Source organism: Nelusetta ayraudi, unplaced genomic scaffold (genome assembly GCF_046127955.1).
Source record: "Nelusetta ayraudi isolate G7.1 ecotype Tasmania unplaced genomic scaffold, CSIRO-AGI_Nayr_v1 ptg000019l, whole genome shotgun sequence".
Lineage (NCBI taxonomy): Eukaryota > Metazoa > Chordata > Actinopteri > Tetraodontiformes > Monacanthidae > Nelusetta > Nelusetta ayraudi.
In genome coordinates this window covers 6468990-6491513 of record NW_027466069.1, presented here as the reverse complement: position 1 = coordinate 6491513, position 22524 = coordinate 6468990, and positions in this window count along the sequence as shown.

The window sequence follows — 22524 nt, the reverse complement described above, 5'->3', positions numbered from 1 at the left end:
ACTGTGATCACTTTTCTACTTTGAACACGATCTCCTTGAACCCCGAGCGGCGCCCATTGTGAGAGCAGCTGCGAGATGTCGGAGAGTCAAACCACAAAGTGCTGAATTATGCCGTCTGATAGTCAGTCTGGGATCAGCCTGAATCAGCCGGACCAACGGGCTGCTGAAACATTGATTTAATATCAACGCCCTGATCCAACCTTACTACTGAGCAGGAATAATTTTCAATGTTAATCCCCTTTAGCAACCATTTTCCCACAGTAGGGAATTTTTTTTTTTTTTTTTAATTCCATCAACTTGTATTTGAAACTTTGCTGTTTTCACATTTAACTTTACACTTTGGCAAGTCGGCTGTTGGTCGGTTGGACTGAAAATATATATTTTTTTTCTTCACTGGTTTATATGAATAATGTTTTTTTTTGGGAGGGGAGGGGGAGAAAAAGTCACAACTCCTGCGGTTTCGAATTTCGAGTCTGAAAACCTTTGCCAAGCTGTTGTTGTACCTGCCAGGTTTCGAGTCTCTATTCAGGCAGTCTGTTGTGAGTTGCATGCGTTTGAAAGCAGCCAATCAGGCGAGGTCCTCCTCCGGTTACCTCCCTGCTCCTCCTGCCGGGAGCCACAAGCAGCTTTTCCACTTCAAAGCAGGGTCCAGGCTGAGAAGGTGCCCTGCAGCAGGGGCTCCATCACACCTGGCGTCGGCTCTTGAACTTTCCACTCTCCCTCAGCTTCACAGTGTGCCCCCGCTAATGGTCTGTAAGAAAAAGAAAGAAAATGACTCCCAACGGGGCTGCATCAGACAAAAGAGGAGAGTTTATCAATAAAATATGTCGTAGTATTTTGAAGATGAAGGTATGTGGAGTTGTCTTCTGACTGACTCCAGTCTTATCCCGAGCAACTGAAATTTTCGGGGAATTTTTGAGAAGTTCTTTTGTGGAATTAGACTCACAACAAACTGATATTGTGTGTGTGTGTGTGTGTGTGTCTCTCTCTTTGTGTGTGTCAGGCAAACTTCAAATGTCAACTTATCTATCTATCTATCTATCTATCTATCTATCAAAATTGAAGAGTAAAACCACTCTACGGATTTGATCGCCAGCCGCTTTTTTGAGGTAAATGAATCACGCCACGACCTTGGCCCCGTCCTTGATCCTGGTTTATGCAATTAGGAATAAATACAAAGTGCTCCAGATAAAAGCCGCCGGCGGGATTTTAATCACATGGCACCTCTCTGCTCTAGCGCCTCCCAGATTCCAGGACTCTGAGGCCAAAGGTCGAGGCAGCAGCTTCTTTTTTTCCCCTTCTTCTACTTCTTCTTCTCAAAATGTGTTTGCAGTCCACCAGTTGGTGGACAAAGAGCAGCCTTCAGCCGAGTGACCCAGACCCCCGGGCGCAGGCTAAATATGAACCCACGTGCACAAAAAAGCTCATTCAGCTGCATGGAGCCACAATTGTTGCCGCTTCACCCAAATTTTGTTGCGCTACTTTACGTGCAGTGACACCATAGACCTTCTTCTTCTCCTCCTTCTCAGCGGGTTAAGGATCCAGATAGTTTTATTTTTTTGGGGGGTTGGGGGTAGCTGACAGATGTTGTCCCTCTCTGCCGTGTGATTGTCATTTATGATGACCTCTATTCATGCCCGGCTTCGTCCACTCCATTAATCACTCCAGGAAAAGTGCCGCCACACAAAGATGGTTGTGTGTAGGAGTGTCGAGCGGCAAATATGTCGCCGCTCCTCGTCTGCTCTGCCTGTGTAACCAGTGATGAATGTGTGTGTGTGTGTGTGTGTGTGTGTGTGTGTGTGAGAGAGCGAGAGAGAGAGAGAGAGCGATACCAGATCGTCATTGATTTGAATCGCAGATATTCTCCAACAAACTTTTATTTGAAATCAAAACAGATAGAAAATGACTAAAAACTGATTGGACTGGATGGGCCCAAAGTGGTACAATTGAATCAGTCCTGCACCCTGATTCAAACCATCCTGAAGAGGCTGGAAATCCTTTTAACCGCCTGCACGACACTTCAGCTTCAAATCCTTTTAATAACTCAGAGCAAAAAAATAAAAAATAAAATAAAATAAATATCAGGGTGAATCTCACTGGTTACACTTCCTCTGTCCTGCACTCTGGGCAGCCGAGGTGCTGCAGCCTCCAACAGCTGTGTTCCGGTGCCGTTTAATCAGACTAACGTGCAGGTCTTTGGACTGCGGGACGAAGCTGCAGCACCAAATTTCTCAATTTATTTGTCTCTACCTCAATTTCTTCCTAAAAAGAATACAAATAAAGCAGTTGTCATATCACAAAGGCTTTGGTCTCCAACAGCAGCTTCACCTCCAGGCACCTCCAGGCACCTCATCCCCCTGACTTGTCCTGGTTGGCTCGGGAGGTGCATCCATCATCCTCTGCTGGCAGTAATTGGGACAGAATGAGAAATTTTGGGGGCGTGGCGTGGCGTCTGCTCCAGGGAGCGAGGGGGCGGGGCCAGCAGGTGATGGGAGCGCCGGGGCAGGTTAATTAACGACCGGAGCTCAGAGAGACTGGAGCCTCCCCAGATCCACTGGACCATGGCACCAGGTTCTCTGGAGGCCTCATGCTAATAGATGCTAATAGGCGGTGCCGCCATTTGGCCACCAGGGCTTTCAGCTTTTTTTGTTTGTTTTTTGTTTTCTAACGTTTATACATTTGGATTCTGGATCACAGGGTCTCTAAGGGGAAGATTTATTAGTCAGAGTGACAGATTCTGTATAAACTGAATCTCCACATGGAATCTTTTGGATTCCATGGATCATGGATCATTGGAAATATTCATTTGAAGACGATAAGACAAACATCATATTAGTCTCAACTCAGTTTGGGCTAATTGGGTTCCAGGTTAGCAATGTGGCTAGCTGTGAAAACTGTAAGGCCTCCCTTTGGTCTGTGCGGAGGCACATGACACACGTCACCGCCCCGGACCTCCTTTTAGAAAGTCAGTCAGCAGTGGAGAAAAGCTTCTAGCGTCGGGTCCTTTGCTTTCCTAATGCGGAAAATTTCTACATCCAAGACAAAAAAAACAGCATCTGAGCTGCAGCCGCCACTTTGTTTCAGAATGGGCGTGGCCTCCTGTATCTCCTCCCCTCGAAACCAGTGGCCCTGAAGAGGCCACCAGTGTCGCCGCTTCTCACCCACCCAGCGCTTCCATTGTGAGGCTAATGATGAATAATTCAATTTCAAGATAAAGTCTCGGTTGAATTAGGCTCCATTAAAACACCATCAGAATCACCAAATGCTTAATAAACATAATTATACAAATTGCTGGCCCTCCCCCGTGGTTCAGAACGAAACTGGGAAGGAGGAAGGAATTGAAAACAGAAAAGAATTCCGGCTGATTAAATACAGGAGGAGACTATTTACATACAATTTCCACTTCTTTGTGCATTTTCATTATTCTCTGAATCTGCATCACTTGCAAGTTTGTTTAGTTTGAAAAATGTTGACATAAACCAATAGTTTCCATTCACACAATTAAAATTGTAGAAAAATTGTAGAAAAAAATATAATTTTTTTATGTTATACATTTGACTATGTTTTTAAAATATTGAATTCAAATAGATTAGTGTTTTTTTATGTTTTGGATGAGAAACATTTTGTTTCAGGTGTTTGAACACCTGCAGGTCACAATATCATCAGCATAAAAGCACATTCTGCACATAACCTGGAATACAACATTTTCCACAAATTTTCAGCAGGAAAAATAAGTCACGCTCATCATAAATATTACTAAATAGTAGTTTTATTGTTTACCATAGTCTTTTCCACTGCTTACCTCCTCCTGGTCTGTCTCCACCAGGACTCAGCTTCCTCAGTTTTTGGTCGAGCGCCCTGACCTTTACCGCCATGTGGCAGGAAAACTGATTTCTCTCCCCCCAAACAAAATGAAGGAGGCTGGAAGGAATTCCACCGCGGTGGAACACAAAGGAAAAGAGGTGTCGACAGAAGTCGTGCAAAGGGGGTAAATTAAGGTGAGCGGCAGCGCGGCGGAGCAGATTAAGGCCAAAGTCATTCGACGGTGTTTGACTCTACAGACACGTCAAACATAATTAGCGCTGAGCAAAGTTTGCTCAGCGCTCCAAATGGCTCTGGCAGGATATTTGTCTTCCCGGGAGCTCGGCGTACGTTCCCTTCATTTAACGCTCGTCAGCGATTCGCCCCCGAAACGTGTTTGTTCTCACCGACCAGGTCTGGACTTGGACGTCAGGGAGTTGGCGGGCGGCTGGAGAGCCTCGCTGGCGGGTCAAAGAGAGAATATTTCAATAAAAATTCTATCAAATTGAGACAGCATTGAACTTTATTTAAGATTCAGCCTACCGCGGAGGTGGACAGCCTGGTGTGATGGGGTCATGCGGCCAAACAGCAGATAGAAAGAAACGAACCACATGGTTTTGAATGGAATCAGTGTCAAGGTCATCAGATAGGACGTGAATTAGAGCCGTGGCAGGACAAGAAAAGCGGCTGTATTGGCTTGGCCGTGTCCACCTCACTGCTACAACGTTGTTTTTGTGCATTTCTTTGCTCTTTAATGTACTATTTCTTTTTAAACGTATGCAACATACACCATGGGATACATGGAAAACCTCAAACTGAACCAGACTGGGATACACAAATCTATGTAAATAAAAAAAAAGCAAAAAAAAAAAAAAAAAGAAGCATTGGCGCCCTTTAATATTCTGGCAGGGCGTCGGTGCTGCATGCATTTTTCATTTTCAGATCTTCACAACAAACTCTGCGCAGCGCAGTTTTTGCACGGTAAAAAAAACAAACACAAACACACAACCACGCACACGCACACACACACACATGCACGCAGACGCACATAAAAATATTCAATTATATATTAGATGCAACATCGATGCCAAAAAAAACAAAACTTTTGACTCTCGGCTGGTCTCGCCGGCCGTGGATGGGGACTGGTGGTCGTGATCGCTGCTCGGAGAGATAGCGGCCTTATCTTTTCCCTTTCCTCTCACTTCCGGCGCGTCTTGAAAAGCGGCTGATTGCCTTTTAGAAGACGTTTTTCTCCCAGCGTCGCATTGTCTGCGCACAATAATTGGCAGCAATAAACGCAGCGGCGGCGGCGGCGGCAGCGGCGGCACCATTCAAACTCGACTCAAAGCCCTGCCGAGGAAGTGAAAACGGCTAATAAACACAGGAGGGGGTTGGGGGTAATTTTCTCTCTCTCTCTCTCTTTTTTTTTGAATTTTTTTAAAGCACCCACGACACAAGCGGCTTGTCTGTTGCGTTGCCAGATCATGTGTGCGGACCATGTGACCGTGGGCGGATGGGAGTGGGGACGCAGACAGTTGGGGTGCAGCGGAGGCAGCAGCAGCAGCGGAGGCAGCAGCAGCAGCAGCAGCGGCTCGCAACCCCCGACCTCTGACCTCCCTGCTCTTTAGCCGGCGGCGATCGTGACCGTCCGTCCTCAAAGGGCACTTAAGTAATTTTCTTAATTTGGTTCTGAGGGAGATAATAAGGATTTAATCATGGGCTCAGCCACCCCACCCACCCCAACCTCCCCTCGCTCCCCCTCACCGCGGCCCCTGCCCACACACACACACACACACGCTCAGACGCATGCACGCTGACAGGTCGTGGTCTCTGGAGGCGGGCCAGCGAGCGGCGGGAGGGCCGAGCAGGTCTGGAATTTGCTGATTATCTCCAGATTTCCCCCGAGGGCTCCGACGAGCCTCTTCAAAGTTTCTATTTCCGGCCAGATACAGAGGACGTGGATCCGAGAGTCGAGGGGTAAACATTTCTCCGCGCCCCGCCGTCGTCGACCGAGGTCGGCCGTCAAGGTCGCGCCGGCCCCGGTTCTGGGCGTCGCCTTTGGTTTTCCCGGAGATGGAATACCGACAAACCTTCCGGCCTGTCAGATCTTTAATGCCAGCTGAGCCAGTTACCAACAGCTGGGGACTTTTTACTGGTTTCCACTGGAAAGTGTCCCCGCCCACTAAGCTTTCTATCTTTCTATCTATCTATCTATCTAAACACATCGGCTGCGTCAACTCGTAAGAATCTACATTTACTGGAACAACACCGAACACACACACGCACACACACACACACACACACACACACACACACACACACACACATGTGGACGCACGCACCACTGCAGTGGGAGGAAGCCCCCTCCCTCTCCCCGTCCACCCCTCCCCCCGCCTCCCTGGCGAGGCTTCCCCCCGCCTCCATCACTCCTCTCCTCCACTCCGGCTGCGATCTGATTGGCTGCGGGATGGGTGAGGCTTGCTGCAGAGGATGATACAAGCGGAGCGGGGGAGGAGGGAGGACGTAACACACACACACACACACACACACACACACACACACACACACACACACACAAGCAGGGAATCCCTCCTTTTTTTTTTCTTTCTTTTTTTTGCACCCCGTTTCCAGTGACACGCCGCCGTTGAATTATTCACAGCGTGGCCGGTTTGGAGTGCGGCAGAGATGATTGAGATGTGCGTCTGTGTGTGCGTTTGTTTGTGTGTGTGTGTGTGTGTGTGCGTGCGTGCGTGCGATCATCTTACAGAGTCTCCACCTTCACTCCACCCCAGAGGAATCTGGCCTGTAGAGACTCCCGCCAGCCGAGGTTCCCGGCACTGTCTTATTAATAGGCACCGTCTCAGGTTTAGCATTGACGCTAACGCATAGCTATGACGATGGTGTGGGAGGTGGAGAGGGAGGTGGAGCGCAGCTGTCACGCTGCAGGACCTGGGCCGGCCAGGTCGGGTTTCCCGCATGATGCCCCCCCCCCCCGAGTTCCCGCCTAGTGTGTGTGACAGCGGCACCTTCGGCTCTGAGGGAGGCCCTGCAGCAGCTGTCCAATGGGAGCGCAGCGGAAAATCGTGTGTGTGCGCGACTGTGTTTGTAAAGGGTGAATGATGACCTTTTTCTTTTTTTCTTAATCTCATCTGCGGCATTTAGCTGGAACGCCGCGATGGGAGGAGTCGTTGTCAGGCGCTCCGATCAGGTGACATTGCTGAAGGTCGTCGATCAGCTGACGACGGAGGGCAACACGTTCTTTCCCCCCCCCCCTTCTTCTTCTGCTTCTTCCTGACTGCCTCGGGGTCGCTGCAGTGCATTGTGGGGTTTTGCCATCCCTTCCTTGTGATGTCACAAGGAGGAACTGTGGCCTCACCGATACCTCCTGCCTCCTGGTGAAGGACCGCACCCATAAGCAAAGAGTTTAGCGGGAGGCTGTAAACACAGGGCTAAATGTGCAAATGTGGCCGATGGTAACTGCTTCGAATTGCAGCTCGACGAGATGTCGGACTCGACACGTGAGGATCCAGCGGCACCGAGAACTTTCTTTCTTTCTTTCTTTCGTTTTTTATTCATTCATTCATTCATTCATTTTCGACCGCACCTAAACAAGAGGGGCCGTGGATGTGAAAATGTGCCGCTGGCTTTTTTCCCCGCAACTGGACGTGCGACTAATAATAACCTTCCGGCCGCCGTACAGGACCGAGACGCCCATATATGGTCGGCAGCGGCCGCGGGGAGGCCGGGACCGGTGCAGTTATCTCATGCTCGCTCGGCGGTCACGGTTGACATCAGTGTCAGGCTGACGCCCCCCACCCCACCCCCTGGAAAAAAAGAAAAAAAAAAAAGAGCTCAGACTACCCCGAGCAGCTGCACGGCCGACGTCACACACATACACCCGATGCTCCCCTGGAGGCGGAGTCACACGGCGGCCAGGAGGAATGTGCGGAATGATTAGAATCGGAGCCTCGTGGATCCTGTCAGCTCTCATCGGATCATGTGAGAGTCCCGCAGTCCCGTGGCCACACTGGAGTGTGCGCGTGTGTGTGTGTGTGTGTGTGTGTGACATTCCTTACGTCAGCTGACGGCGGCCTGCTCTTCATTCAGATCCACTGATTGCACTATTCCTGGCCGCTGACGTTCGTCGTCTCGGTGACGTTTTGCCCCATTTCTCGTCCACCTCCACCTCAGGAGAATCGTCCTCGTCCAGCGAGGCTATTTCAGGGTTCCGGCTGAAGGCTGCGCGTGATTGGCCGAACGGGTCCTCCTTGTCCTTCAGAATCAGTGGACCAGTCGACAGTGAACTGTTGTAGATACTTTTTTTTTTTTTTTGCCACTTCAGTCACATGGACGCTGCGTTTTCTTGTTAACGTCTTTCTTTTGCAATTCAGCACAAGTTTTCTTTTTCTCCTTTTTCTTCTTCTGCGTCTAACTTGCTGCCTTCTAGCTGAGATTGTACCATTGTTTCGCGAGGTCGCTCTCAATGACTTTTGCTTCCCGTCGTGCCGAGTTGAAATGATCCGCTCATGGAGTTTTCTTCAACAGCCGCCTCCGTGTTTGCAGAAACGTAAATTTACAAACTGTTAGTATATGATTCACTACTGAATCAGAAATCTGCAATGAACAAGTCCTCTTGACGCCGTGTTTCTCCGTCCGCCTCATTATTAATCAATTTATCCACCTCTGGGTCCGAACATCGCTGCCTCGCTCCCCTGACGTGGCCACGCCCGGCGGATGCCCCGCCCATCGCCCTCTGGTGGCGGGAGGTGTGAGGGAAAACGGGGTGCGGCGGGGAGGGGGAGGTGCGGCAGGGAGGGGACCAGGAACTCGGTGACCCCTGGCCCCGCCCCTCCCTGATGATTTATTAACGACGCCCATCAAGGCGCCGCCACGCCGCTGCGGCGGGCCATCAGTCAGTGTCGCCGCTGCGTCACCCGGCTGTTTCCACGTCAACGGCGCTCGCCGGCGTTTTTTTTCTGTTATCCTCCACCGCAGCAGCGGAGGATTTTTTTTTTATTATTTTTTTTTTGGCGCACTCAGATCTGGATGACGATCACGTTCAGCATCAGAGGGAGGAGAAGGAGGAGGAAGAAGAGGAGGAGGGACGGGGGGAAGGAGGGAGATCTTCATCATCTCTGTCTCTGGACGTCACGATCACCTTGGCTGTGATTCACCGCAGGAAACAATGGGGATGAATGGTGTGTGTGTGTGTGTGTGTGTGTGTGTGTGTGTGTGTGTGTGTGTGTGTGTGGCGTCAGCGCCGCCGTGCCTGCGTCATCCTCCAGCGTGGCTGACGAGCGATGATGATGGCAGCAGCCGGCTGATTGGACGCGTCTCGCACACATGACCGCTTCCCCCTCTCAGTCCCCCCCGACACACACACACACACACACACACACACACACACACACAAACCTCCTCTTCTCTCCCCGAGTCCTTTCACGGGCGAGCGACAAAGCACGACTCTCTCGTCAGACTCGACGTCTGGAGACGAAGGCAGAAATAAATTCACATCACGTCCGAGCTTCCCGAGAGCAAAGACTTTCCACTTTCTTCAGACGCAGGGGTGGCAATTCATGAGGCAGTTTACATTTTGTACATGGTGCCCGAACCAACCCACCACCCACGGGTTCGTCAATGACGATAATCGGTGTCACCGGATGAGTCACGATGGACGACGGCGGCCGCTGCCGTAGAGAATCAATTGTTTCTGTCCCACCGAACTCCGTGCGCTTAGGTCAAGGAATGGTACGCTTGTGTGTGTGTGTGTGTGTGTGTGTGTGTGTGTGTGTGTGTGTGTGTGTGTGTGTGTGTATGTGTGTGTGTGTGCGTCCTCTCAACATGGAGCCCCAGTTTACACACCAGGAAGATCAGCTGCGACCTCAGCGGCTCAACAGGATGTTCCCAGCGTGCACGAGGCTCCCCGGGGGTCAACCACGGTTACACACTCCCTCTCTCTTTTTTTTTTTTCCGAATGAGCCATGAATGGAAAAAAAGAGCGGAGAGGCGAAGGCCTGAACAGTGGCGCCAGTGGTGGCGTGAAGAGCTGGAGGTCAGAGATGTTCCGGGCTCGGTGGAGGGCAGGGATGTGAGGGACAAGGATGTGTTGGGAGAACAGCCGGCAGAAAGGAAACAAGAAAGCAAAACATAAAAACGAAATATGTTTGATGTCAGCAACATCCATATTTGTTGCTTCACTGAAACACACGTTGCGTTTCTTTATGTTTTCCTGCTGTTTTCCGCTGTTTGTAAATCTTCCTCTCTGGCTGGTTTGTTCGTTCGCTTCCAGCCGCGCACACACGAAACACACAAACACACCCCAGGCAGGCAGGCAGGAGTGTGGTGAACTGAACTGGGACCCATTTTAAAATCAATTTTACAGTCGCTCTTAACGCTCTCTTTACGTTCCGCTCTGCCGGCGAGGCGAAGGTGAAGTGCCAGCGGGCTGCGAGGGGCGGGCTCGACTCGGCCGATAGGAAAAGGGGCGGAGTCACCGCTCAGTGCGAGCAGTTTGAAAACTGTCTCGCAAGACCATGGACGGACAAGAAAACCTGCAAAAAAACATTGTCAGAAAGTGAAATAATATCAATCTCCAGTGAGAGGTGAGCAGTCAAGATTAGCTGTCACGTTACGCCAGTCCGTCAGAATTAAGTGCACTGAGATGATATATTCAATAACAAACAACACGACTGGCTGTTGAGGCCAAAACAAGATCTGGTGCTGCGGGCTGGAACGTGTTTGTCTGTCGCCCAGAAACGACAAACATACATCTTGTTTTTACCAGGAGGTTCGGATTAATCATGTGGCAAAATCCCTTACATGGTGTGGAGGAAACCTCGCTGCTGCCACAGCTGGACACGTAGAGCAGCGCGTGTGACGAAGAGCAGGCCTGAAGCTGCGGCTAATTGATGCAAACGATGACAATTATGAGTTAAACAGGGTCCAAAATAGACGCCGGGACAAAAACAAGGTCACACCGGAGGTCCCACCCCCAACCCCAACCCCTCCCTAATCTCCTGCCCGTAGAAAAACACTCAGATGCACACACTCTGACACACACACATACACACACATTCATAGAGTTGCCTGGCTTGCAGGAAGTTAATCTTTAAAGAAAGACGAGCGGAGGCGATGAAAACATGTTTGCCGGAGAAATCTTTGTTGACGTCGTGTGTGTTCTATCTCAACAGCTGACAGCTTTGTTTCTCTTGGTGTGTGTGTGTGTGTGTGTGTGTGTGTGTGTGTGAGGCACTGAGTCTTCCTCCTTGACCTTCTAATGGTCATCAGCTGTGGGGTGATAATGGACACACACGCATCGGACACCGCTTCACAACGGAACACCGTTGAAAACCGACCGAACGTCATCTTCCAGTCGGGTAAACTACCGGGACGCACACCTTTACTGTGTGCGTGTGTGTGTGTGTGTGTGTGTGTGTGTGTGTGTGTGTGTGTGTGTGTGCGTGAGTGTAGGGTAGAGTGTGTTCATCTTAAATGTCAGCGTTTGACAGTGTTGTGATCAAAGCCACATTCCCGCCTCTTTATCTCCCAGAGCTCCTTGTTGTCGCCACGTGGACGAGGCGGAGTGAAAAGGGATTAGCCACGGCTCGGTGTCCGGATGGAGGGATGGATGGGTGATGGAAGGATGGATGGAAGGATAGATAGACGAATGATGGATGGAAGGATGGAGGGGGGGAGGGAAGGCTATAGGGAACCAATCCCACTCCATCCAGGCTGAAGTGGCTCCTCGCCACGAGACGAAAAGTCGCCCCGTATTGAAGATTATTGAGTTAACCAGGCAACAATACCATCAGTTTCATGGTCGGAGATTAATACCGCCTTCTATCAGCAGTATGTGCTGCGAGGGAGGGGGGGGGGATAAAATAACTCGTTTGCCAGAGGAAGCGAGAAGGAAAAAAAAAATTCAATTTGTAGCAGCGCCGGCGTATTGATTCAAACTCTGTCACGCCTCCTTTTTGTCCGAGCAGACTCCATGTCTGCTGGCGGCTCAGGAACTCCCTCCTGGGAGGGTGGGGGGTAGTGGGGGTAAGGGTGGAGGAGGTGCAGGGGGTGGAGAGGGTGGAGAGGGTGTGGTCCTCTTGATTTCAAGCCACGCTGGAAGCTCTGCGATTTCTCCTCGGGTTGCAGGAAACGTTCCATCAGCTGCTCCATCTCAAATGCCACCTGAGGAGGAGGAGGAGGAGGTGGAAGGAGGGATGGAGGAAGATGAAGAGAAAGAGGTGGAGGAGAAGAATAAGGAAAGAAAGAGAGAAATGGAGGAGGAGGAGAAAGAAGAGGAGGAGGAGGATGAAGAGGAAGAAGAAGAAGAAGAAGAAGAAGAAGAAGAAGAAGAAGAAGAAGAAGAAGAAGAGGCTTCACCTCTTCTGGCTGACAAATCAGTCTTCAGTTACTGCACGGCGACGCCCATTTCGACCCTCAGTCTTCAGGTTTTCATCGGAACGCCGTCGCCAGAAGGTCACATGCCGCAGCCTCAACTGAGTCAAAGTGAATTTTAAGAGTTGCCGGTTCGATTCCCAAATTTGACGACCGCAGCGAAACGATAACGCTGTCATTGTCATTGTCATTTACTTATTTTTTTGCGACAACGTGCTGCTGGAGACGGACTTGCGAGGTCTTTCTGCTTTGCGTCTTCTCATGTTCGCGTTATCAATCAGATAAAGGGAGAGAAAAAAAAAGGCGGCGCAGCCTCTGTAGCCAATCAGAGGCGAGTTCCTCCCTTCCGACAGCCGTCAATGTTTTCTCAATATTTAATATTTCTTGCTGCAGCCGCCACCAATGAGCCGCAGCAGCTGCACCAGTTGCCGCCACCTGGTGTGGCTCTGAGTTTCTGTGTGTGTGTGTGTGTGTGTGTGTGTGTGTATCGATCCAGAGGCGGAGACATCAGCCCGCTACGTTATTAATAGCCTGAGGAGGGAAGTCCTAATGGGAGCCGCTTCCTCCGACTGGTTTATTCATAGCAGGATCATTACAACCATAATTGACCCTGACCCCGCCCCTTCCTGCATGTCCATCCATCCCCTGGACTGCTGTGTGTGTGTGTGTGTGTGTGTGTGTGTGTGTGTGTGTGTGTGTGTGAGTGTCAGCAAATCTGTCTCTCACTTCCTGTCTCTGCCCCTCGCAGAGAGAAAATCTTCCACGGCCGCAGCAGCAGTCGCTGCGATGTGGAGTATTGCACACGACGCTGCCCCCTAATGAAAAATCTCTGTTTAATTAGATTTGAAAGAAATAATTAAAAATTACCCAGCTGTGTCATTGTATTTTAAAAAAAAACACACACAGCATAAATAATGACAGTGGTTATTTGGTTTTATTCTGTCGCTCTAAATGTGTAGCCCCTCCCACTTTTACGCTTTCTACTTTTCAAAATGGATCTTTAGAATTTCGATTAATTTCATCATCATCATCATCATCATCATCATCATCATCATCATCATCATGTTGGGCCTCAGCTCAACTTAAAGAAGGTTAACTGAAACGAACGAGCTCTCGTGCAAAATGAAAACAAATTTCGTTTCTCAACAAAAATCCTGGCACTTCATGTTTGCGCATCCGCCTCCGATTTCCCCTGTTCAATCCAGTCAGCTGTTTCACCCCCCCTGCGGTCTGACAGGAGGTCGCCTCCCCCCCACCCGACTCCCCTTCGGGGTGACAAATTATTCATAAACTATTTCCTTTCTTTATGGATACGCTTTCAAAAAGCTTTTCCTTGTCTGCCATTTAAGCTGCATTAATAGTGAGCATCGTGTGTGTGTGTGTGTGTGTGTGTGTGTGTGTGTGTGTGTGTGTGTGTGTGTGCGTGTGCGTGTGTGTGTGTCTCGGCTTCCTTCCTGATGGATGCTTCTTGGCTGAAGTCCTCCCCTCCGGCTGGTATCTGGTTGCAGAGCCGCATCTCTGCTTGTAGGCCTACTGCCCTACAACTGCCCCCCCGCCCCCATCCCCGCCGCGGGGGGAGTAGGAGGAGGTGGCGAAGGAGAAAGAAGAGGAGGAGGAGGAGGAGTAGGCCTGGGGAGAAGAAAAAACAGGATGTAGCTGCTGCTCCTCCTCCTCCAGTTCATCACATCCATCCTTCCCTTCACACCAGCTGGATGAAAGTCCTTTTTTTTTTATTGCTATTGAATATTACCTCTCACTCTCTCTCTCGCTCTCTCTCTCGCTCGCCCTCCCTTGGCCTCACCGCACATACCGCCGCCGCATCCGCCAGCTTTCCTGCCCTGAAGCTGGTGCTTTTACTTGCCAGAGTGCGGCAGTCGGTAGTAAACAGCTGTTTAACCGTTCACAGCGCGTGTGTTGGTTTTTAGAGAAGGTAAATATGTTTAGGAGGAAATAAATAAAATATGAAAATGGCCCTGGAGCAGCGGCAGCAGCAGCAAATGAGGAAACATTGCGTTAATGTGTTGTGACAACATGTATGGAGGTTTTCTTATGAGGAAATACGTTTTATCTGCCACGTGATGACACGTATGTGTGTGTGTGTGTGTGTGTGAGTGTGTTCGTGTGTTTGCGCTCAATATGTTGCTGTGGGTTCCCCCCCCCCGACGTTCTGCAGATGCTGTACGTGCAAAGTGTTTTTTCCGGGATCCTTTAACTCCGGTTCTTCCTGCCAGGAACCAGGAAAACTGTCCTGCTGCGTTTTCCCCCATCGTGCAGCTCTTTGTTCAGCAGTGTTTGCCCTCATTCACCTACTTATGTAATTTAGACAAACACACACACACACATACGCACGCTGGCCAGGAAAAATGAGGAAACAGGATTTGTTTTGATCCGTTTCTCGGCTACACGGCTCCCCGCGGAGGACTTCCTGATCTGGATGCGAGAGCACAAAAAACTCTCTCGCAGCTCAGATACAAACCTACGCAGGTGCACACACCCACGCAAACACACTCCCACACGAACACACACGCATGCACGCACGTCTTCGGTCCACTGAGTCAACACCATCCATGTCGACTTTATTGTTGACGGAAAGGGAAGAAAAAAAAAAAGTGGCCCTCCATCCGTCCGGCTCGGCTGCCAGGCAGGATGTGACAACGTCTTCCTGCGGACGCAGCAAAGACAATGTCAGCACGAGGAGCCATTAACCTCCGAACCACATTCATGAAAACATGTTTGTCCAGCACTGGCTGCAGGATGGATTTTAGTGCAAACACAAGTGGCGGCTGCTGCTGCTGCAGCACCACTTCCTATTTCCGGGACGGACAGACGGACGGTGGCGTCACATCGGCAATCCTGCTCCTGTCACTGCGACTAAATAGTGCTATGAAAGAGATCAATAGATTAATCTGATTAATTAATCAAGAAAAAAAAAGCTTTACTTAGCCAACTACAATTCAATTCAGCTGGAGACCAAATAGAAATGTAGGACTTGATTGCAAAATATGACTTTGGATGGACTTCGCGAAATATGATATGAATAACTTTGTATCATCTAAATTCGGGAAAAAAACATTATTGTTATGACAAAGGAGTGATGAGGTGAGATAGTTCAGTTCAGCACCGCTAAAGCCAAGCAAAATCCTCCTAACTCAGGTGAGTTTGAGGTGAGTCTTCATAGTCCAACATGCCTCTGCTTCGTATGCGGTGGCAGTCCCAAGCTAAACCACCAATTGCACAAATAGCCCACAGAGCCAAAAGCTGTAGCATTTTAGCCTCCAACACGCTACGTTTTGTTTCCCTTCACCTCTCACGTGGCTTGTGCACCAAGAGTCGAAAACAGGAAAGAGTGGAGCGACTGGTTTTTGTGGCTACCAGCGCCGGCCCAAGCCTCTATGGGGCCCTTAGCAAAATTTGATTTTGGGGCCCTCTATTTCAGCCAATATTGATTGTTGATCATTCACACACCTCCAATGAGTTCAATGCAGCTCTTGCAGTGTTGTATACATCCTATTGACGGCCTGACATGTCTTTACACATGTAGGTATTACACGTTGAAATGACGCTGTTGCTGTATCCCCAAAGGAAAAATAATCAGAAACATAAGTAATACCAATGCAAACTTAATACGAATAATAATAATTTCAATTAATGCATACTGGATCACGTCCAGGGTGCCACATATGGTTTTCAATCTCAAAGGGTAGCAGGTCCAGCTACAAGAGTGTCCTGGGGTTGATTTACACAACATTCCAAGTGATAAAGCACAAAGTGAGGTATATCATCTAGTCTTACTGAAAGTAACAAAAATAAACAGACAATGTTCTTACCGTAAATGTGTCATCTGGTTTATTATTTTTGGGCTTCAAAAAAGTGCAACAGCAAGGTGCAACAATAAGTTGTAGTGCAAGAACAACAAAAATGTGCAACTACAAATAACACTTATATAAAAATAATAAATTCAATTGTACAAAAACAGACAGAATAAAATAAAATAAAACAATAAATACCACGCAAATACTTAATGATATAAATGAACAGTTTCCTGAAACAAGTTAACACAAATGGTCTAAAAAAAACAAATATAAAGTTGAATAATTAGGTCTTAAAACCACCCACTCCTAAAACCTGTGCTTCCTGGCTTTTTTAGAGGCAAAGTCTCTTATGACATCACTGTAAGAAATCTGATGGCCAACTTTGTTGTTGATACTAATCACTGCCAGTCCACTCAGTCTTTCTTGTGCCTTCCTCTTTCTTCCTTTTTCTTTTCTCTGCTCCTGAGGGATATGTCCTGTTTTGCGACTTTGTTTCGCCTAACCACCTGTGTTTGGATGCGCAGTGTGTACTGCATGTCGGGAGCCGGCGTTACACTTTTTTTTTTTTTTCTTGGCAGGAGGCACCGGTGCAGCGAAGCTTTAGCACCTCGCACCTCGCACTCCTGCAAAGGCTCCAAGAACTCTTAGTTAGTCCACAATGTATTTATGACGCAAACCTGAAATCTGAAATTACCATCAGAAACTCGTGAACTTCATTCTCCAGGTGAAACACAAAATGCTCTTTACCAGCCGCGTCATAATTGGTGTACGAGTTTAGCCGCACTGTTGACTGATGCCGGAATGTTCTACTTTTTACTCTCACCGTAACAGGAGACACCCTGTAAACACGCAAATCTCCCAGGTGGGAATGTCGAACCAATTAAAACTATCAGCATGTTTACTCGGAGATGATTTGCCTCCATTTCCTCATAATTGTCTTTAATTCAGGTGTCGTTAAAGTTTGTCAGTCTTTCCTGACACATCGGGGACAACAAGCTTTAACTGGCGGATCACACGAAATAGCGACGTATTTACTTAGTGGAACCAGGATGTAAAGAACCCAAGACGGAAATAGAGAGAGCGGAATTTTATTTTGTACCAGGTGATGACTTGCGCCACGGTTCAAGGTGGTGATGGTTCCTCGGTTTGGCAGTTGCACAGGTGTGAAAAAAACAAAAATTAGAGAAGGAAGTGGTATGTGTTACGTGCTAGCGTCTGGCTCTGGTGGCATTTCCGAGGTCTTAGACATTAATGTAAACGTCCAAATCTCTCTCAAGGATACACATCCAAAAAGGTCACTCGAGTGATTGGAAATTTCAGATAAAAAAAAAAAAAACTTGTCTACCTACGTGTAATCTTTACATTTTTAAGTCCTGATACAGTACTTGTCGGAATCCACCGCGTTAAAAATATCCCGGCCCGACATGTCAACTCCCAGCGGTTCGTCACCCTTCCAACACCATCATGTGCCTGCTCTCACATTTCACATCCACCACCGTTTGCCGCTCACCCGCCCACGGTGCCGATCTGTTCGGAGCAGGTGCGCCTGGTTGCGCCGATGGTTGAGTCAAGTGCACGTTTAACCTACTCTGGTTTCTTCTTCCCCGCCACCCGACACTGCCGCCCGAGGTATCCGTCGCATTTCTCGCACCTGCGGCCGCGAGCTGCAGACGCTGGTCGCAGGAGATGATCGGAAACTGGTAACAGGAGTTAAATCCTCGTGAAAGGCGTCTCAACAAGCTCCAAGTTGAAGGTTATTGGAGTCCAAATAAGTTGGAATTCGACCAGATTCAACCTTTTAATAAAAACATTACCCGTGTTCTGTTGGGCAGACGGATGCGGGAAAATGTATTTTTGGTATATCAGAATATCAGGAGTATCAGGTTGGCAGAGGGAACCAATAGAAAGTCTCACGTTGTTGACATCCGCTTGCACAGAGTTTCGATTGGTTTGCAACCTCCATATTAATGAAATTTCCCTCATATAACTTATCAGCTAATTACCGCCCATTTTCTCCACCACAGACTGGCTCCAGCAAGGTTACGTCAAACCCAACACACTCGTTCATCACAGGACAGTGACGGTTTGTAGATTTGTAGAATCAGATTTTAGTCTCCGCCCATTTTTCCAAACATTTTTCTGTGGGCTTTTGTTCAAATGGACGTCGAATGAAATGAAATGAAATAAAACATATACTCAGGCACGAAAGATTGGAGATACTTAGGCAACATCAAGACCGAGGCAGGGATTTTGTGTGCGTATGTTTCTGTGCGTGTGTGTGTGTGTGCATGTGTGAGTGTGTGTGGCACAGATCTATTTTTAACAGGCACTGGCAGCTGATGGGGCAGGTCTATATATAGTGCGGCAGGCAGAGGCAGCTCGGGTAGCGCTCGCTGAGTGTGTGTCAGTGTGTGTGTGTGTCAGTGTGTATATGTGTGTGTGTGTGTGAGGAGTCATCCAGGGTGACCGTGATGCCAGGGCTCTCTCTGCCAGTAATGGGAATACTCGCTCGGAGATAAAAAACCAAAAACGAAAAAACACACACAAGTACAACAAAGCACGCAAGCATGGAATGACGACAACGCTGATGGTCGGCTTATCTTGACGTTTTAATCCGCTGACTGCCCCGGGAACGCACGACACTCGGCTGCTGTTACCTCCCCTGAACCCCGAAGAGTGAACGTGACTCACACTCACACACTGGTGTGGCTGAGTGTGAGTTCCGCCTCAGGGCTGACGTCCTAAAATTCTCTCCGTGTGTGACCTGAAAAAACCTCCAGCTCCTCTTCTTCCATCCTCCTCCCTCCTGTTTCCATCGGCAGACCTTTACGTCTCTTTCTTTTTATGGCCGTGACACAATTGGCAGGTGTGTGTGTGTGTGTGTGTGTGTGTGTGTGTGTGTGTGTGTGTGTGTGTGTGTGTGTTTGTGTGTGTCGGGCAGCTGTCTGTTGTTGTGTAGTCATTTGTTGTTTCAGGTGTCGTGTCAGTCGGACGGACAGACGGACGGACGCATGGATGGACGGTGAGAGCATCAAGCAACAGCTGAACATCAAAGGTGGCTCGGACTGTGTTGGCTCAGCTGTGGCTCTGACTGGGATCTATCTCACACACACACACACACACACACACACACACTGTCACCCCCCCACCCCCCTTTCCGCCACTCTGATGTCATCAGTGGGAGGAGCCACCTCTTTAGTCCCACAAAGCTCCAAACAAACAACATCTCCCAATCTCAGAGGTCCAGGAACTACAAGCGGAACTGCTTCCTGTTTGTGTGTGTTTTGAAGTGCAGAAACACTCCAGGATGTGTCGTTGGTTTTGGATTAATGGAGGGCGCGTGTGCGTGTCATCTGATTGGCCGCAATTTTAGAACTAAATAAAACTGGAAAAAAATCTGAGAATCTTAGAGTCGTTATGGGTCAAAATAGTTGAAACTGCAGTGGCTTTGGCTCCGCCCACTACCCTACCGAGCCAGTGTGATAGTGAGACTCTTCAACGAATAGCCACCTGCAAAATGATCTCACTGTCCTTTGGATTATTTTTGCGGTTGTGGTTGTTTTTAATTTGGGAATTATAAGATAGCTCGAACTTTTTTTTTATTATTCTGCTCAGGCCCCCTGCTGGTGGTAGAGATGGTGGTACGTCAGTAAATTAGTAACGTTCCTGTGTTAGTTCCACAGTGGGTAGTTCCATGTGCAAAAACTCCACAAAGACTTGGAGCCCGAAATCAATCCCTCATAAACTGTTTTCTGGTCACCTGATTGAATTGTTTGATTGAGCTTTTTGTCAAGAATCTTTTTTGGGTGAAAATTGACAAATTCTCGTACGGAATCTCAATATCAAAAGATGAAGATCCCGAGAAAGAACGCCGGCGCAGAGGAACCGACAGACTGGTCGGGGGGGTTGTTGTCGTCGTCGTCGTCGTCGTTGTTCTTTGTAAGTCATTTGAGCTCGACAAAATGTCAATATGTCAGGGTCATGCATGGATTCAGTCAGCGGACACTGGGGGGCGGAGCCGAACATCCTGCTAGCGGTTTAATGTCATCGCCCCCTCCCCCTCCTCCTCCAGCTCTCAGATACCAACCTTCCACTGGAGGTAGAGACCAGGGCATGAATCATTCAGGAGCCGGGCAGCGTGTGTGCCTGTGTGTGTGTGTGTGTGTAAGAAATGCCACGGCTGAATTTCCAATGACGGCCCTCCTGACCCGGTCCTCTCTACATGAGCTGCCGGAGTCTCGTCCCTCCACATTATCACACCCCCTCATCACTTATTCATGGTCTTGGGCTGTGCTGCAGATGGCTGTCCGCCACTTGTGCGACTTTCGTGCGCACACACACATCATGCTGCCGCGCAGGACGGGCCGGGACGGGATGTGCGCCGCAGATTGTAGGTCTGCCGGCTTCTCGTCCTCTGAAATTTAAAAGGTGACTTTGAGCTGAATGCTACATTCTCGGGGCTGAAATGCTAACATGTGACACGCTAAAGTGAATGACACGCTGAAGTTGCAACATGTGACTGGTGGAACAGTCGTGCTCGGCAATGATCTCCTCGGTGTTCATGCCCCGCTCGAGTTTTTTAGGGTTTATTTACCATGTACGTTCCCCAGAAAACATTTGGGAATGTTGTGCGGCCAAGTCCTCGGGAGATGGTTTGATGAATCGTCTGTCGGCCAATCAGGTCTCTCTCAGATTAATCGCCAGTCGGTGAAGATGGACACACCTATAGCTGCTTCCTGCTTGTGTCAGCGCTAATTCCCGGCTGTGGCTCTGCCTCCTTCGTCCTCTGAAAGACACCGACTGGTCGGTTCACTGCTCTGATGAGACAAAGAGCTTTTTTCCAGATGGATCTACGAGCTTCAGCTGAGCTGATGTTGTCCTGCACAGACGGGAAAAACGTCTCTTAAATGAAACGGTAAATGTCGTTAAGGGAATGTAAAAATTTCACGGTGGATCCCCATTTCTTCCAACACCAGAAAAATTTGGAAGGAACTTCAGGGCCTGTCAATGGTCACCATCCATTAGACCGCTCATATTTGAATTATTAATGACGTCTTGGAAGTGCTCCATCAACCAGTGGGCAGCGCTGTGGAGCGCCGCAGCTCTAGAAGCAGCTTCTGTTGCCATCAGTTTCAGTCTTCGCAGGACTTTTTTTTTTTACCACATTTTCAGCAGTTTCGCAAGAGTTTGTTTCGCACTTTGTAATCCATTCAAAGTCGAGCGCTTTTCCCGCTGAAGACACCAACCAGCCCAAACGGCTTTTCCCGGCACGAAAGAGCGGGAAGAGCGCCCCTGCGGTGCGTCACGACGCTCCGATCTGAGCCATAACGCCTGCCGAGCGGATCGGAGCGAGTCGCCTCGCTGTGAGTCACGACACGCCGTTGGCTGGAGGCCCCTGCGCCGAAACATCTGGCTGAGTTCAGATCATCCGGCACGGAGCGGGAACGCCACAGGCAGCCGATCCCGCTCCCGCCGCCCCGCCCCCTTTTCATTTCCCCTCTCCAGCCGCATTGTGCTGCTGCCGCTGCTGCCACGTGTGCGATACGGTGCCTTACAAGCTGAGCGGCCAAAGAGATAAGCTCGGCTAACACACACTCACGCACACACTCGACCGCGTGTGGACACGAGGCTTGTGCAGAGACGCGGGATGAGGCGGAGACCCGCGTCTGTTGAAGGTAGATAAGAGTGGCGACACTCGCAGCAGCAGCAGCAGCAGCAGTAGCAGGAGGAGCAGCGGCTTCCATTGCAAATGGGTTTCGGCGCCTTTTTTTTGCATCTGATCGCTGGAAAAGCTCGATGGAAAACTGCAAAATTGACAAAATCTGCAGAAGAAAAAAAATGCAAAAATTTACATTTTGCATTTTTACAAAATGACAAATGATGAAAATGAGAAAGGAAGAGATTTAATGCACATTTTGAACAATATTGTATAAGAAAAATAGTTTAATACAGCAAAAAAAAAAAAGAAAAAGCCTGCAGAATTTCTGAAAATTTCGTTAGAACACAACTCACGCCGACCCACCGCCGACATCTCCACCTGCCCCGACCTCCAGAATCCCTTTGCTGGTCAGCAGCAAACTATCAGCAGCAGCAAACTCTTCACGAGCATTGTGTCCAAACTGCAGTCGACAGTCTGCAGTTGCGTGATCGCGCCCCCTAACCCATTTTTTTGCAGTTTTTGGGCCGAGCGCCCGTCGCCGAGGACGACTCGCCTCGATGTGACACGCACTGCCTGAGCTTTCTAAAGGCCCCCCCGCTGCAGGGCTGCACGCGACGGCTAAAGTGCGCAGCCCACCAGCCGCTGCTGGCACGCCGAACCTCCCTCCTGATTGGCCCCCGGAGAGCCGCCCGCTGCGGTGCATGCGAGCGGCCTTCCGTCGCACGAAGAGTCTCAGCACCAACGCGCCGCTAATTAAGCAGAGCGTGCAGGCCTCGCATTTTGTTCCCTCAGACTTTTTCTTGTTTGTTTCTGTTTTTTTTTTTTAAATATATGTTTCGGTGGAAATGCCAAGTGAGGGAG